The 17,940-nt window shown below is 45.8% G+C and overlaps 1 long non-coding RNA gene across 1 annotated transcript in view; it reads right to left on the reverse strand.

The window, feature by feature from the left end:
- The window catches only part of LOC137544167 (uncharacterized), a 109,447-nt gene extending 99,747 nt beyond the window's left edge, over positions 1–9,700 (reverse strand). The window contains exon 1 of the long non-coding RNA XR_011025754.1: positions 9,557–9,700. This is a non-coding gene — a long non-coding RNA (uncharacterized lncRNA). The remainder of the gene's footprint in view (positions 1–9,556) is intronic.
- Positions 9,701–17,940: the final 8,240 nt, after the last annotated feature.

Here is a 17,940-nt window from a genome sequence, read left to right on the forward strand (position 1 = left end):
ATCCTTTCACCCCCAGGGACGGAGAAATCCGTACTCTGCGCACTCCCGCCGCTGTCCGCGCTCCCGCTCGTAAACACGCCGCCCGCCGCTAGTAAACACGCCGCCGCCCGCTCGCCCAGAGATCAACGAACGGGAAAATCCATTCCCGTTCGTTGATCTCAGCCCCGCAATGATCTGCTGCCGCTCGGCTGAGCAGCGCGATCATTGTGAAAAAATAACAAAGTTCCAGCCTCTTTCTACTTCCTGCAAGAGACCGGAAGGACGCTTGCAGGTCGTATGAAACAAATTGGTAATGTTGCCATCTTGTGGCCAAATAGTAAAACTACACCCTAACCATTTTTTACACACAAATAAACTTTTTTTACACAAAAAAATAACTCCTTACCTCCCATACTCCCCAATTTTTTTTTTTGTACTTAAAAAAAAAATAAAAAATTTACAATTTAAAAAAATACATAAATAGTTACCTTAGGGACTGAACTTTTTAAATATTTATGTCAAGAGGGTATAACACTGTTACTTTATAAACTATGGGCTTGTAATTAGGGATGGACGCAAAACTGAAAAAAATGCACCTTTATTTCCAACTAAAATATTGGCGGCAAACATTGTGATAGGGACATAATTTAAACGGTTTTATAACCGGGATAAATAGGCATATACATTTAATGGGTTTTAATTACAGTAGCATGCATTATTTAAAAACTATAAAGGCCGAAAACTGAAAAATAATAAATTTTTTCCCACATTTTTTCCTATTTTCCCATTAAAACACATTTAGAATAAAATTATTCTTGGCATAATGTCTCACCTAAAGAAAGCCTAATTGGTGGTGAAAAAAACAAGATATAGTTCATTTCATTGCGATAAGTAATGATAAAATTATAGACGAATGAATGGAAGGAGCGCTGAAAGGTGAAAATTGCTCTGGTGGTCAGGGGGTAAAACCCCTCAGTTGGGAAGTGGTTAAAGTATGGGCTTGTAATTAGTGATGGATGCAAAACTGAGAAAATGCACCTTTATTTCCAAATAAAATATTGGCGCCATACATTGTACTAGGGGAATGTAACGAGTGCAGCTGCCGCGGACTGCACCGCCGCCGCAGCTGCCTCCGTGCCACTGCCTGTCCCTCCGGCGTCTAGGACACCGAGGACGGGACTGTCTTTTCTCCATAGGGTCGCTGTGTCGCGCGGGTGCGCACAGACAGGACCGTTATGCTAGGAGGAGGCTCGTCAGCTGACCGGCTGGTCAGCTGACATCAGAGGAGCCTCACAGCGGATTGGCTGACTGCAGGGGGCGTGCCAGTGAGGTATCCTCTGCTTCTTAAGCCTCCGGGCTTCAGTCTGGCACGGTCTGCGTTATTAAAGTACTTATTATCTGATGAGTTGCAGTCCTGGGCATATAGTCTCCCTGAGGGTCATGAGGCTTTGGCCTCAGTTCAGAATTTTTTTAAAGCCTTAGAAAAGGAAATTGAGTTCCAAGTCCGGTGTCAGGAGCAATCTCGGGATAAAATCCCAGAGAGACTTGCTCTGAGTGCTTTTTCTCCTTCTGTTCGTTCCTCACCTCCTCTGGGTGTGTTGATACGGATCGGAAAGTCCAGGATCATTAAGGTTGAGAGAAATGGGAGAGATTCTGAGAAATCCTGTCCGTATGGTGTAGAAAAGGGGCAATCGATACAGGATTTTTCCCCGAAGCAGAAGAAACGCTGTCGTTTAGGGGTAGCTAAAGGTTCCACGCTAAGTGATTCAGGCATACCCCTAAAGAACAATTCTTTGCTTCTTCCGTGTGCTATTGCCTGGGGGAATCGAGTCTATTCCACCTAGGCCTTTGTAGACTCGGGTACTACTGTGAATGTGATGGCTTATGACTTTGCCGTCAAGTTTGGGTTTCCCATCCTTTCCGGGAAACGTCAGGTGGTTATTACCGCTATGGATGGTTCACCATTGCAGGTGAAACAACCACTCGCTCTGACTCCTGTAGTGTCGTGTCGACTGGGAGTGTTACATGAGGAGCAAATTCAGTTCCTGGTGCTTAAAAAGTCTACCTCCAGGATAATTCTTGGTATGCCGTGGCTGGAGAAGCATTCACCTCAAATTGATTGGAGGTCTGGACAGTTGTCAAGCTGGTCCTCCTCTTGTCACAAGATTTGTTTGAAGAGAATCACTAAAGGCACTCCTGAGATACAGGTGGAGGGATGCTCTTCATAGTCCCCTAAGGCCTCAGAGGTTGAGTCCTGCAGGAAGGGGGCATCTGTTTTGAGTCCATTTCAGCAGGTGGTTCAAAAGGAGAAACCAGATAGAACTCTATTTGTACCACCTCACTTCAGACCTAAGAATCTGCATGTTTGTCATGCTCAGGGAAGTGCCGGTAACTCTGGAAATTGTCCTGTCTATACCAGGTGTAGGTAATACAGACGGGCTCCTGTAGTTACTAGACAGCCATTTCCAGTATCTGAGCAGCCTTGGCTCCCAAGGAGCTTAAGAAAAACCGCAATGGCTCAGAAAAGTCGGACTGATAGGGATAGGCCTGTGTTACATGCGAGTCCCTCAGTTAACTCGCCTGTGATAAGGCATGTTGAACCAGAGCATGATATAATACAGTCTGCCACCTCGGTGGGCATCCTCCCTGAGAAAGAGCTCCTGCTGGTGGCAGAGAGTCAGGGACCTTGGATCCCTGCTTTAGACTCATTTCAGCAGGACAGAAAAAGGTCTGAGGTATGGGGGGTGGTACCTGGTGACATAGAATGGGCTTTGCCCTCCAGAATGAAAAAGGCTAGATCTTCCCTGGTGTCTCGGGGTAGATCTATTGTTCGGGGGATCCCTCTCCCTCCCACCCCGTGAGGGTTGATATAAAGGAGGAGAGTTGTGGCGGTTCGGTTAGGTCGTGTCCGGAGTCCACGCCTAAAAGGGGGGGTACTGTAACGAGTGCAGCCGCGGCGGACTGCACCGCCGCCCCAGCTGCCTCTGTGCCCCTGCCTGTCCCTCCGGCGTTTAGGACGCCGAGGACGGGACTGTCTTTTCTCCATAGGGTCACTGTGTTGCACGGGCGTGCGCACAGACAGGACCTTTATGCTAGGAGGAGGCTCGTCAGCTGACCGGCTGGTCAGCTGACGTCAGAGGAGCCTCACGGCGCCCCGGATTGGCTGACTGCAGGGGGCGTGCCAGTGAGGTATCCTACCAAACCAAGGACTTCACACCTAGACTAGGAAACTGTTATATTGTTATCGATAATCTGTGTATGATTCTGGCTATACTCTGACCTTGCATTGGCTCTCTGATTCTGTACTTCTGCCTATCTGACTAGTTGCTGAACCTCTGCCTGATTACCCGTTATCCTCCTGCCTCACAATTCTGTACTGATTCTGTCCTCTCTGTTGCCGAACTTTGCCTGTCTGACCACTCTGTCCTCACCAGTGGGCCTAGCCTCTGGTGAGGGATTTTTAGTGTAGAAACCTGCTCCTCAGGTGTCCACTAGGCTGCAGTATAGTCTTAATCACCTGCTCCTCAGGTTATCATTAGTTGCAGTATGGTTTGTAACACCTGCTCCCTAGATAATCACTAGGTTGCAGTACAGTCTGAATCACCCGCTCCTCGGGAGATTCTATCTCCACAGTATCTGCATCTCCAGCTTGCTGGGGCTTGTACTCTTGTACGTACTGATAGGACCTCACCAGCCCCTCTGGTGAGGTCTCGCCAAACTATTAGTTTCTGTACTCTATTACAGTTTCTGTAACTGATAGTACCTTGCCAGCTCCTCTGGGAAGGTCTAGCCAAGTTATACAGTTATCGTATCTGATAGTACGTAGCCATCCCCTCTGGAAGGTCTGGCCGTACTTATCAGTGCTCTTGCAGCTAGTGCCCACCAGCACCTCTGGAGAGGCCTAGCCTTATTGGTTCTGAGGCTCATCAGCTCCACTGATGAGCACTCGTTATTTATTCGTCAGTAGTCCCTAGCCAGCTCCTCTGGTAAGGACTAGTTAGCCTATTTTCTGTATTCTCTCTTTTAGTACCTTCTCCAGTCCTCTGGGAAGGTCTGTTCAAAGCTGTACAGTCAGTGTACTGATAGTACCTTACCAGCCCCTCTGGTAAGGCCTTGCAAACTATTAAAGTTACGGTTGCACCAAGCACTACCCTCATATCATCCTTGAAGCTATACTAGTATTATTGGTGATTCTGCAGATCACCACATAATCAGGTATAGCATCTGCATTGTTTGTGATTCTGCAGATCACCATATGATCAGACATCAGAGTTGCTACACCCAACCGTTAGGCCCGGTTCACACTTGCGGTGGCCCTCCGGAATCGCCGTGCCGGAGCCGCACCGCTTGCAGAACGGACGGAACGGACGCACGGCATAGCAATGAAAGCCTATGCGTCCGTTCACATGCGTCCGTTCTGCCGAACCGGAGCCGGACCGGATCCGGGCCGGATCCGGCCTCCGGCCTCCGTTCCAACATGCGCTATTTTTTCATCCGGCTCCTCCAGCAGCCGTATCCGGGGCGGAGCCGGACTGCACCATCCGGCCAATACAAACCAATGGGAACCGGAGAGCGCACAACACACTGGCTGAGAAATCCGGATGTTCTACCCCACTTCCTATGGGGATTGTTGCGGCGATATTGGATGGGGACACATGGGCAAGCATTTTGGAGTGGAGCAGCACAGCTGGATCCGGATCCGGAGATGTTGGCAGCATGTCGCAGGTGGAGGTGAGTGCTAAACAGCAGAGGGCCTGATTCCACAGGTCCCCCTTCTGCTGACCTCCCAGACCCCAACATTTTTTTTGTTTTTAACGTAACTTTTGCCAAACGGATCCGGATCGCATCCTGATGGACACCTGATGCAACCTGACTGGATCCGGATCGGATCCGGATCAGAACCGTACGGTTCCGGTCCGGATCCGGTCAGGTCATCCGGTCCGTTTGGCAAACAACCGCAAGTGTGAACGGGGCCTTACAGGGAAAATGTTAAATGTTGCAGTAACCAGGACAAATGGGCATATAAAATATGTGGGTTTTAATTATGGTAGCACGTATTATTTGAAAACTATAATGGCCGAAAACTGAGAAATAATGATTTTTTTTTATATTTTCTTCTATTATTCCCATCAAAATGCATTTAGAATAAAATATTTTTTAGCAAAAAGTATCACCCAAAGAAAGCCTAATTGGTTGAGAAAAAAACAATGTATAGATCATTTCAGTGTGATAAGTACTGATACAGTTATTGGCGGATGAATAGACGCAGTGCTGAAAGGTGAAAATTGCTCTGGTTTTTAAGGGGAAAAACCCTTGGAGGTGAAGTGGTTAATAGCATCACAATGTACAGTATGTTGTCACTGCAAAAATGAATCATAACAATACAATACATAATCCACAGCAGACACTTAAAATCCACATTTTATGACTTCAATAGAGCGAATTTTGACTGGATGGTATTGATACTGTATAACTAATGGTTCCCTCACTGGTTCTTAAAAAAGCTGACAAATTATCTAAAAAGTCAAGTGTGAAGGTTCCTATTTATCCAAGTCATGGAAGGTATTAAAAATAATGTAGTTTCAAGTGGACATCTTTTGTGGAAGAGAGTTCTTCAGTTCAAATGAGAGGAAGGAAATATCCAGGTATTTATACATACTTATCTGTATTATTCACTTACTCCACGCTACAATAATCTAGCCTAGTTGACACTTATTTTTCAGTGTTTAAAATGCTAGTTGCTTGCTGGTAAGGCTGATCTCGTAACAGTGTCCAACTCACTTGCACACCACACGCATGCAGCTAGTGTAGTCTTAACACTTGATCTGCACACTAGTATTAGATAAGTGAATCAACACATTTGTCTCAAAAATCCTTGAATGCCTGACCCGCCAACCCTTGACCCACTTCCTCAGTTCTAACTCCCTTTTCGATCCCCTGAAATCCGGATTTTGTCCGGCCCATTCTACCGAAACAGCCCTCACCAGTGGTCAATGATCTTGCCCTTGCCAAAGTCAAAGGTAAATACTTCATCCTGCTCCGCCTGGACCTCTCTTCAACACTGTCATCCACTCCCTTCTCCTCCATTCCCTGCTGTCCTGCCTCACATCCATTTCCTCCTGCATGGCTGCCAGGTTCCTAAAGCTTAATCTGGACAAAACTGAGCTTCTGATATTCCAGCCCTGCACAGCTGCACCCCTCTCAGATATGCATATCATAATCGATAACACTACCATTTGCCCTAGTCCCCAAGCCCACTGCCTAGGTGTCACCCTCGACTCAGCTCTTTCTTTTGCTCCCCACATCCAAAGTATTACCTGATCCTGCAACTTCCACCTCTGCAACTACTCCAGGATCCGCTTCTACTTGTCCGCTCTCGCTGACACCACCAAACATCTCATTCATGCCATTGTCATCTCCCGCCTGGACTATTACAATTCCCCTTTATCAGGCCTCCCTCTATACCATATTGCCCCGTTCAATCAATAATGAATGCTGCAGCCAGACTGATCAACTCCTCTCATCGCAGCGCCTCTACAACTCTCCTCTGTAAAGCCCTCCAATGGCTCCCCATCCGATTCAGGATAAACTTCAAAATTCTGTGCTTGGCGTACAAATCAGTGTACAGGATCTGCCTGACCTACATATCTGATCTTGTCTACAAGCACATATTGACCCGCCCCCTTAAATCCTCCAACTACCTGAGCCTGTTCATACCCCGTACTTCTCATTATCATGCACAATTGCAGGACTTCACTAGGGCTGTCCCCACTCTCTGGAACTCGCTCCCACCAGCCATCAGACTCGGCCCCACCTTTAATTCCTTCAAACAAGCCCTCAAGACTCATTTCGTTCTCTCCTACCCCATAATACGGTCTGCTGGGCACTCTCTCAACAGATGCACCTATTGTGTCTCTACCCCCCACCCTTTAGATTATAAGCCTCTGGCAGCCTCCCTTCCCTTCCCCCCTAATGCTCATAATATGTTGGCTCTTTATAAATGCAATAAATATTAATAATAATATTCTGTATTTTACAAAAGGAAACATACATTATTTCCACAATATTCCATGCATTCTTTACCCTCTACTGAACCTCTCTCCATTTGTATTAAAACTTTCCCCACCATTAACCGAGTACATGAAAGTGGTATGAAGGTGATTGAATGCATCCAAACGTTTATGATGTCACAGTCTTAAAAAGTTATTGTAACCCTGAAGGATAAAAGAAATAAATTGCAAACAAGGCTATAAATACATCTTATAGAGCTGTTATTGAACTAAACTGAATAATGAAATCTAATGAACATGTAAAATGAACAAAGTCCATGGAAACTGCAGTACTTAAAACAGAATTAAAGTCAAATAAAAGAAAGCAGTACAGCATAGCAAAGGCATAACAGTAAAATGTTAAAATTCAACATATTTTGTAGATTTTCTCTAACTTCTTAGTGAGCATGCCTAATGCATTCAAGGGGCTTGATTCACAAAGCAGTGCTAAGTGTTAGCACGCTTGTGAAAATCCCTGTATCACACCTAAAGTTAGTTTAGGAGTGATAAATAGCACTCGCGCTCAAAGTCCAATGCGTACAGCATGGTGCCCGCGGAACACTGCGCACCCGATGCACCGATAAGGTCGTTCCATTTGCGTGTGATCTGATTTAAAAAAACAGTGCTAACCTACTTAGCACCCTGGTTTGCACGCCCAAAGTCTTTAGGCGTGCTAAGTAGGTTAGCACCGCTTTGTGAATCAAGACCCTTGTCTTTTTATTTCGCTCCTCTTTCTCTCTGTTTGAATAAGCCTATTGATAGCTTGAATAGGACAAAGCAATCTTGATTATCATCCTTGCTTTATTAAATAAAGAAAATGGGCATCAAAAGAGAGCAAATATATTTATGACAAATAGATAAGATCTCCTGTGAATTTCTCACATAAGCCTAGGAATGTCTAACCTGATCTAGAAGGATTGTAAATGCAGGATTCACTCTAAAAGGTTAGTTAAAGCAAGCCTGAACTGAAAATAAACTAGTAAGATAAATAATTGTATTATCAGTCCTAATATTAAATTGGATTTTACTGAAAACCTAAAGTCTTATTTTTCTATTTAACCACTTAAGCCTATATGGACGAACATTCTCGTCCAGATAGGCTGCGCACACTCCCGTGGGCCGGCCGTTAGCCCAGCGATCAATGAATGGGATTATAGATCCCATTCATTGATTGAAGCTTCCCGCAGAAAAAACGTCAGCCTTTTATCAGAGGCTGCTGTTTTTCTGAGTCACAAAAAGTTTCCTGTCCTCCTAATGCTTCCTGGAAGCATACAATCACGCTTCCAGGACTTTTTGACTGTGGCCATCTTGTGGCTAAATAGTAAAACTACACCCACATCCATTTTTTATTAAATAAATACATTTTTTACTGAAAACCTAAAGTCTTATTTTTCTATTTAACCACTTAAGCCTATATGGACGAACATTCTCGTCCAGATAGGCTGCGCACACTCCCGTGGGCCAGCCGTTAGCCCAGCGATCAATGAATGGGATTATAGATCCCATTCATTGATTGAAGCTTCCCGCAGAAAAAACGTCAGCCTTTTATCAGAGGCTGCTGTTTTTCTGAGTCACAAAAAGTTTCCTGTCCTCCTAATGCTTCCTGGAAGCGTACAATCACGCTTCCAGGACTTTTTGACTGTGGCCATCTTGTGGCTAAATAGTAAAACTACACCCACATCCATTTTTTATTAAATAAATACATTTTTTTCTATTTAAAATTAGCTGTTAACCTCCCACACCAAAAATTACCCATATAACATTTTTATATATTTTTTTTTAATTACAATTAAAAAAACAAAAACATAAATCGATACCTAAAGGTCTGAACTTTTTAAATATGCATGTCAAAGGAGTATATTAATATAATTTTTTTAAATTATGGGCTTGTAAATAGTAATGTACGCAAATTGAAAAAATGCACCTTTATTTCCAAATAAAATATCGGCGTCATACATTGCGATAGGGACATAATTAAAATGGTGTAATAAGCGGGACAAATGAGCAAATAAAATAAATGGGTTTTAATTAAGGTAGCATGTATTTATTTCAAACTATAATGGCCAAAAACTGTGAAATAATGTTTTTTTCCATTTCTTTCTTAATATTCCTGTTAAAATAGATTTACAATAAATTAATTCTTAGCAAAATGTATCACCCAAAGAAAGCCTAATTGGTGGTGTAAAAAAAAAAGATATAGATCAATTAATTGTGATGAGTTGTGATAAAGTTATTGGCAAATTAATGGGAGGTGAAAGTTGCTCAGATGTAAAAAATAAACAACCCTGTGTGCTTAAAGTGGAACTGAACTCAGAAAATGTAAAAAGAGCATTGAAATCCATGTAAGAAATTGCAGGCAAAAACAGTACAATAAATGTACAAAAATATGTTAATAAACTATATAATATACAATTAATGCATAAACCACACCCCCTGTGACGTTTGCTGCCGCGGCAGCCCTGCTAATAGCTCGCAAAGGTCACTGGGGGACCTTCTGCTTATGCAAATTCTGCCTTCCAAGTCAATACCTCGTGAGAGGTCCTGCTGCTATTGTTGACAGTGCACGTCATCAGCAGGCGCTTCCTGTGAAGATAGACATCACAGCTAAAGTACACGTCTGCCCCGTTCTGTACTGCTCTCTGTCCCGCTGCCTCCACATTGCAGATCAGCGATGTCCCGGCCGCTGCCTTCCTGTCAGAATTCATCTGCCAGTACAGTGTCTGTGTGGAGGGGGGGGACAAACCACTTTTACCAGAGGGGAGGGAATTTGCAACAAGCTGATGTAAAAATAAATAAACTTAGATCAGGCTGGAGCCCAATATACATTTCACATTCCCTCCCGCTCAACATTTACAGCTCTGCGGACTAACAAGCTGATAACAGAACTGCAGAGTCCTGGAATGTAAGCATGTCCAGCTTCCCCCCTCCCCCGGGAAAGTGAAGACGCTAGGAAGAGAAGAAGAGAGATACACAGACACTTTCAGGGGAGACAGCGTGTCAGAGTGCTGTGAGCTGGAGATGCTGTGGTGTATGTGTATGGACCTGTGTTTGAAAGGCTGCTTGTGTGTATGCATTGTGTGCTGTGAGCTGGAGGTGCTGCCGTATGTGTGCAATGTGTGTATGGACCTCTGTATGAATAGCTGCTTGTGTGTATGCATTGTGTGCTTGGAGGTGCTGTGCTGTATGTATGCAATGTGTGTATGGACCTCTGTATGAATGGCTGCTTGTGTGTATGCATTGTGTGCTGTGAGCTGGAGGTGCTGCCGTATGTGTGCAATGTGTGTATGGACCTCTGTATGAATGGCTGCTTGTGTGTATGCATTGTGTGCTGTGAGCTGGAGGTGCTGCCGTATGTGTGCAATGTGTGTATGGACCTCTGTATGAATGGCTGCTTGTGTGTATGCATTGTGTGCTGTGAGCTGGAGGTGCTGTGCTGTATGTATGCAATGTGTGGATGTGTATGGACCTGTGTTTGAAAGGCTGCTTGTGTGTATGCATTGTGTGCTGTGAGCTGGAGGTGCTGCCGTATGTGTGCAATGTGTGTATGGACCTCTGTATGAATGGCTGCTTGTGTGTATGCATTGTGTGCTGTGAGCTGGAGGTGCTGCCGTATGTGTGCAATGTGTGTATGGACCTCTGTATGAATGGCTGCTTGTGTGTATGCATTGTGTGCTGTGAGCTGGAGGTGCTGTGCTGTATGTATGCAATGTGTGTATGTGTATGGACCTGTGTTTGAAAGGCTGCTTGTGTGTATGCATTGTGTGCTGTGAGCTGGAGGTGCTGCCGTATGTGTGCAATGTGTGTATGGACCTCTGTATGAATGGCTGCTTGTGTGTATGCATTGTGTGCTGTGAGCTGGAGGTGCTGCCGTATGTGTGCAATGTGTGTATGGACCTCTGTATGAATGGCTGCTTGTGTGTATGCATTGTGTGCTGTGAGCTGGAGGTGCTGTGCTGTATGTATGCAATGTGTGTATGTGTATGGACCTCTGTATGAAAGGCTGCTTGTGTGTATGCATTGTGTGCTGTGAGCTGGAGGTGCTGTGCTGTATGTATGCAATGTGTGTATGTGTAAGGACCTCTGTATGAAAGGCTGCTTGGGTGTATGCATTGTGTGCTGTGAGCTGGAGGTGCTGCCGTATGTGTGCAATGTGTGTATGGACCTCTGTATGAATAGCTGCTTGTGTGTATGCATTGTGTGCTGTGAGCTGGAGGTGCTGTGCTGTATGTATGCAATGTGTGTATGTGTATGGACCTGTGTATGAATAGCTGCTTGTGTGTATGCATTGTGTGCTGTGAGCTGGAGGTGCTGCCGTATGTGTGCAATGTGTGTATGGACCTCTGTATGAATAGCTGCTTGTGTGTATGCATTGTGTGCTGTGAGCTGGAGGTGCTGTGCTGTATGTATGCAATGTGTGTTTGTGTATGGACCTGTGTATGAATAGCTGCTTGTGTGTATGCATTGTGTGCTGTGAGCTGGAGGTGCTGCCGTATGTGTGCAATGTGTGTATGGACCTCTGTATGAATAGCTGCTTGTGTGTATGCATTGTGTGCTGTGAGCTGGAGGTGCTACCATATGTATGCAATGTATGGACCTTTGTATGAATGGCTGCTTGTATGTATGCTATGTGGGCTGTATGTGTGCATATGTCTGGATCCACGTATAAATCGCTGCTTGTATGTATGCATTGTGTGCGGTATGTGTGGCGTTTCTGTGCACAGTATAAATGTATGGTGTGTGTGTGTCTGTGTGTAAATGTATGTGTGCCTTTGTGATGTGCATGTACCCATGATATATATATATATATATATATATATATATATATATATATATATAGTACTTATATAGAGAATGTTTCACCCTCCCTCCTCCCTTGTGTCCAGTGTAGCACCCCTCTTTCAGCCCCATATAGAGCATGGCCAATAATACCCACCCCCCTTCCAATATTAAAATGTGTTTGACATAATCACAGAAGTGGGCCCCCCCTTTATCCACTCCTCCATCCCCGTCCCATAGTCGGTGACACCAAGAAACAGTTTATCTCGGCACCTGAAGCGTAGCTCATGAGTTGGGCACTGCTATAGTCCACGGCATGTACACAGGGTAATTCGGGTACTGATCCTCGGCGGACCCCAAATTACTTTTCCCTCCAAGTTGCTATGACTTGGAGGGGAAATCATATTTAGCAGCTCACCCTGCGCCCAACTCACCGCCATAGATGGTGAACTAACCGCAATGTGTGCTGATCTGTTACCTCAATTATATACAGTATACGCTGTTACTCTGTGCCTGTACTGATAGTAATCTAGCTGCATTGTGTGCTGATCGCAAATACCTCTAATGTGTACAGTATAAGCTGTTACTCTGTGGCTTTACTGATAGTAAACTAGCTGTAGTGTGTGCTGATCTCTGCTACCCCCAGTATGTACAGTTTAAGGTGTTACTCTGTGGCTATACTGATGCTGAACTAGCTGCAGTGTGTGCTGATCTCTGCTACCTCCAGAATGTACAGTATAAGCTGGTACTCTGGCCCTGTACTGATAGTAATCTAGCTGCAGCATGTGCTGATCTCTGCTACCTCCACTATGTACAGTGTAAGCTGTTACTCCTCTTACTCTGTGCCTGCACTAATAGTAATCTAGCTACAATGTGTGCTGATCTCTAATACATCTAATGTGTACAGTATCATCTGTGACTATGTGCCTGTACTGATAGTAAACTAGCTGCAGTGTGTGCTGATCTTTGCTACCTCCAGAATTTACAGTATAAGCTGGTACTCTGGGCCTGTACTAATAGTAAACTAGCTGCAGTGTGTGATGATTCCTGCCACCCCCAGTATGTACATTATGAGACAAGACACATTTATATCATGCTTTTTTTCCTGGCAGACTCAAAGCACCAGAATTTCAGCCACTGGGACGAGCACTATAGGCACTAGCAGTGTTAGGGAGTGTTTGCCCAAGGTCTGCTACGGAGTAGATCAAGCTTACTGAACTTGAAGAGCCAAGATTCTAACACAGGTCTCCTGTGTCAGAGGCAGAGCCCTTGACGAGTACACTATCGAGCCACTACAAGCTGCTACCCTGTGCCTGTACTGATAGTAAACTAGCTGAAGTGTGTGTGTTGGGGGGGGCGCAATTTCAGTGTTTGCCATAGGTGCTATATTGCCCAGATACGCCTTTGGAAGCGAGCACCCGCAGTGGAGAGAGGCTAGATAAGCCAGGAGACTGTAGGGTGGACAGGGGAGAGTGAGTGGTGGGAAGGAGGAGGAACATCAAGAGGTAATGCTGGGCATACACTATTCGTTTTTTCCTTATCAATCGAGCCGCTGATGGCTCGATTGATAATATCCACCAGATCCGATGACCCGCCGGATCGATTCGGGAATCGATCCGGACGGCCGTGGGGACGCGGCGGGAGTCGATCCGGCGGCTAATCGAGCCGCAGGGCCGACTCGTGTATGCCCAGCACATGTGAGAGAGGCACAGCTGAGGGAGGCGAACTGACAGCTGGGGAGGATAGATAAGCAAGGAGACCAGTGGAGTGGACAGGAGGGAGAGGGTCATGGTGGAACAAGGAGGGACATCAGATTAGACAGTGGAGGGAAGAGAGAGCAGAGCAGATTTTTGCAGAGAGACAGGACAGGCCAGAAGAGTAAACAGAAAGCGCAGTATGGCTACCTTTTGGGTGTCTCCTAGTATACAAGTATGGACCCCCTCCACCAATCCAGCAGGGGAGGGGAGCCTCTGGTAATGGGTGCAGAATGTGTGCAGAGCTGGAAACTCTGGAACACAGAGCTCTCGCCACCAGAGCCCCTGAGAGATAGAAGAATCCAGCAGGGGGAGGGGAGCCTCTGGTAATGGGTGCAGCGGGTGTGCAGAGCTGGGAACTCGGGTGCACAGAGATCTCACCACCAGAGCCCCTGAGGGCCCGTTTCCACTATCGCTAATCCGCATGTGTTGTCTGCATGCGGATTCGCATAGCCAATACAAGTGGATGGGCCTGTTTCCACTTGTCCGAAGTGCTGAGCGTTTTTCTGTGCGGGAAAAATCTTCACGGCAGAGCCATCAGAATTCACACACTGCTATGCGAATCGCATGCAATGCATTGAATAGGGAAATCGCATGCGTATTTGGCATGGGTATTTTCCCGCGATTTCGCATAGAAACTAATGTAAATTAACAAAGGCAGTGACATGGTTAAAGTCGCATATACCCTAACCTATGCGAAATCGCGGCAAAATACGCATGCGGAATCGCATCCGCATGCGATTTCATCAGCGGTGAATTACCGGTGATTCCGCACCGCAATAGTGGAAACGGGCCCTGAGAGATAGAAGAATCCAGGAGGGGGGGGGGGGTGCCTCTGGTAATGGGTGCAGCAGGTGGGCAGGGCTGGGATGATCCTCATACACACTAAGAGAGGTTTGGTGTTTTACAGTTTAAAAAAGACAAAGCAATCATAAATATATATATATGCTTCACTGTTAATGCTTCACTCTTTATAAAACTGACCAAATGTCAACTAAAAAAAGGCACGCATATGCTTCACTGATATTGCTTCACTCTTGCTAGTTTCAGGAAAAATGTTTTTTGACAAAAAGCAACCCTTTTAGATACACAATCTCCCCCTCTTCTTATCAGTTCACATATACACTTAGGCCCCATTCACACTAGAGTGTTTTTCCGCGATTTCGGCAAACCGCCTAAACGCTAGCGCTTTTTAAAAGCGCTAGTGTAATGAAATCCTATGGGCCCGTCCTTACTTGGGCGATTTGTGCTAATCGCCGCAAATCACCCAAAAACGGCAAACGCGTAGCCTGCACCATTTTCAGGCGATCGCGTTTCAGTGCTATAGAAGTGCAAAACGCGATCGCGCCAAAATCACAGCACTGTTCAGTGATTTTTTCCGCGTGAAATTCCGGAAAAAATCACTCCTTCAAAACGCGGGTAAGAATAGAGTCTAAGAGAGGTTTGGTGATTCACAGTGTAAAAAGGACTGAACAAGTTTTTCCCTAAAAAAACATGAATACATATATATGCTTCACTGTTAATGCTTCACTCTATATAAAACTAAACAAATGTCCACTAAAACATATAACAGTCCTTTTTACACTGTGAAGCGCCAAACCTCTCATAGTGTGTATGTGAACTGATAACGAGTATCTAATAGGGTTGCTTTTTGGCATAAAACGTTTTTCCTGAAATTAACAAGAGTGAAGTAATATCGGTGAAGCAGATGCGTGCCTGTCATATTTTTTTTAGTGGACATTTGGTCAGTTTTATAAAGAGTGAAGCATTAACAGTAAAGCATATATATATATTTATGATTTTTTGGGAAAAACCTGTTCAGTCTTTTTTACACTGTGAAGTGCCAAACCTCTCTTAGTGTGTATGAGAGCTGGGATGATCACCGATCTGAATCACGAGTGATTCAAATAAGGCTTAATTAGCCCATGCGCTATGTACTAGTAGGAGAAGGGGGACTTGCAGGGGGTGGTGACAAAAGAGGGGATTCCCTCTGTCAAGCTACCTACAGGGGAGGACAAGGGTGACTGGATGATGTAAGAAAGGATTCCCTCTGCAGTGTTACCCCCCTACCTCTGCCGGACAGGATACGAAAGGGGAGAGCTGCATGACTACAGGACATGATATGAGATCTGGCACAAAACAAATGGGGAGAGCTACAGGGTGACAGCACAAGATCTCACACTGCAGGAGGCAGAGCCGGGACAAGGTCCTCCAGCACCCAAGGCTGAGACACCAAAGTGCGCCCCTCCATCCCTCCCATCCCAGCCATCACACACTGATTGCTATTAGACTAAGAGGCGCCACAGGGCCCACAACCTCCCCAACACCTTAATATGTAGTTATCTGGCTTGCAGTCACTGCCATGTATCCCCTTTTCTTATTTCTTTCTGCATCAAATACAATTAGGAATGACAGCTGAATGAACTCTGCGCCCCCTCTTTCTTTGCGCCCTGAGGCTGGAGCCTCTCCAGCCTATGCCTCGGCCCGGCCCTGGCAGGAGGCATAGTTAGAGAAAAAATAATAATACTTTATCAAGGTGTGTGCCAGTACAGTGCAGGGCAGCAGCAGAAACCACAGCTGTCAGTTTCCTGTAACAGGGCGACTGATGATGACCTCATGACACTGGGCTGCAAATCTTATTCTGTGGGCGTGAATGGGCATGTCTAACTCCAACTGTAACACCGCCCACAGAATCAGACTCAGCACCTCCCATGGAGTGAGAGCTGCAAAATGGAGGGATAGAGCTGCAAGATGGAGCCTGCCATTCTCTTTTATTCATAGTTGTATTGCACAAATATATCTACTTTTATATTGCCTTTCTCAAGTGCTTTGTGTCTAATCATTCATTTAAAAGGGATAAGGAAGCTCAATTTAGTGACTTTTTTTCGGTTCAGTTCCTCTTTAAGTGGTTAACCACTTCAGCTTCCTTGCTACACATATCTATGCCCCTGTATACTTCACAGGCTCAGGGCCGTAGATATGCGTAGTTTTTCTTACCCCCGCCGCTCACGATTGTCTGTCCTGTGATGAATCAGATCTTCCGGCTCTGATTAGTGTTGGGCGAACAGTGTTCGCCACTGTTCGGGTTCTGCAGAACATCACCCTGTTCGGGTGATGTTCGAGTTCGGCCGAACACCTGATGGTGTTCGTCCAAACTGTTCGGCCATATGGCCGAACTAAGAGCGCATGGCCGAACGTTCCCCGAACGTTCGGCTAGCGCTGTGATTGGCCGAACGTGTCACGTGGTTCGGACCCGAACGCGCTCTGATTGGCCGAACGGGTCACGTGGTTCGGGTAAATAAATACCCGATCCACGTCATTTCTCCGCCATTTGTCTGTGGGTTTAGCTTTGGGTAGGCAGGCAGGGTAGTTCTCTCTCCAGCCAGGCTAGCCAGGGTCCCCCGGTCATTGTGTCGCTGCTGGGAATAGTAGTACACCGCTCACCCACACTATATAGCATTGTGTTTACTGCCACTCTGTGTCTCTCTGCTGGGAACAGTAGTACACCGCTCACCCTGTATAGCATTGTGCTCTGTGTCGCTGCTGGGAATAGTAGTACACCGCTCACCCACACTATATAGCATTGTGTTTACTGCCACTCTGTGTGTCTGCTGGGAATAGTAGTACACCGCTCAGCCACACTATATAGCATTGTGTTTACTGCCACTCTGTGTGTCTGCTGGGAACAGTAGTACACCGCTCACCCTGTATAGCATTGTGCTCTGTGTCACTGCTGGGAATAGTAGTACACCGCTCACCCACACTATATAGCATTGTGTTTACTGCCACTCTGTGTGTCTGCTGGGAATAGTAATACACCGCTCAGCCACACTATATAGCATTGTGTTTACTGCCACTCTGTGTGTCTGCTGGGAACAGTAGTACACCGCTCACCCTGTATAGCATTGTGCTCTGTGTCGCTGCTGGGAATAGTAGTACACCGCTCACCCACACTATATAGCATTGTGTTTACTGCCACTCTGTGTGTCTGCTGGGAACAGTAGTACACCGCTCAGCCACACTATATAGCATTGTGTTTACTGCCACTCTGTGTGTCATATGGGAACAGTAGTACACCGCTCACCCTATATAGCATTGTGCTCTGTGTCGCTGCTGGGAATAGTAGTACACCGCTCACCCACACTATATAGCATTGAGTTTACTGCCACTCTGTGTGTCTGCTGGGAACAGTAGTACACCGCTCAGCCACACTATATAGCATTGTGTTTACTGCCACTCTATGTGTCTTCTGGGAACAGTAGTACACCGCTCACCCTGTATAGCATTGTGCTCTGTGTCGCTGCTGGGAATAGTAGTACACCGCTCACCCACACTATATAGCATTGATTTAACTGCCACTCTGTGTGTCTGCTGGGAACAGT

Source organism: Hyperolius riggenbachi, chromosome 2, assembly GCF_040937935.1.
Source record: "Hyperolius riggenbachi isolate aHypRig1 chromosome 2, aHypRig1.pri, whole genome shotgun sequence".
Classification (NCBI taxonomy): domain Eukaryota; kingdom Metazoa; phylum Chordata; class Amphibia; order Anura; family Hyperoliidae; genus Hyperolius; species Hyperolius riggenbachi.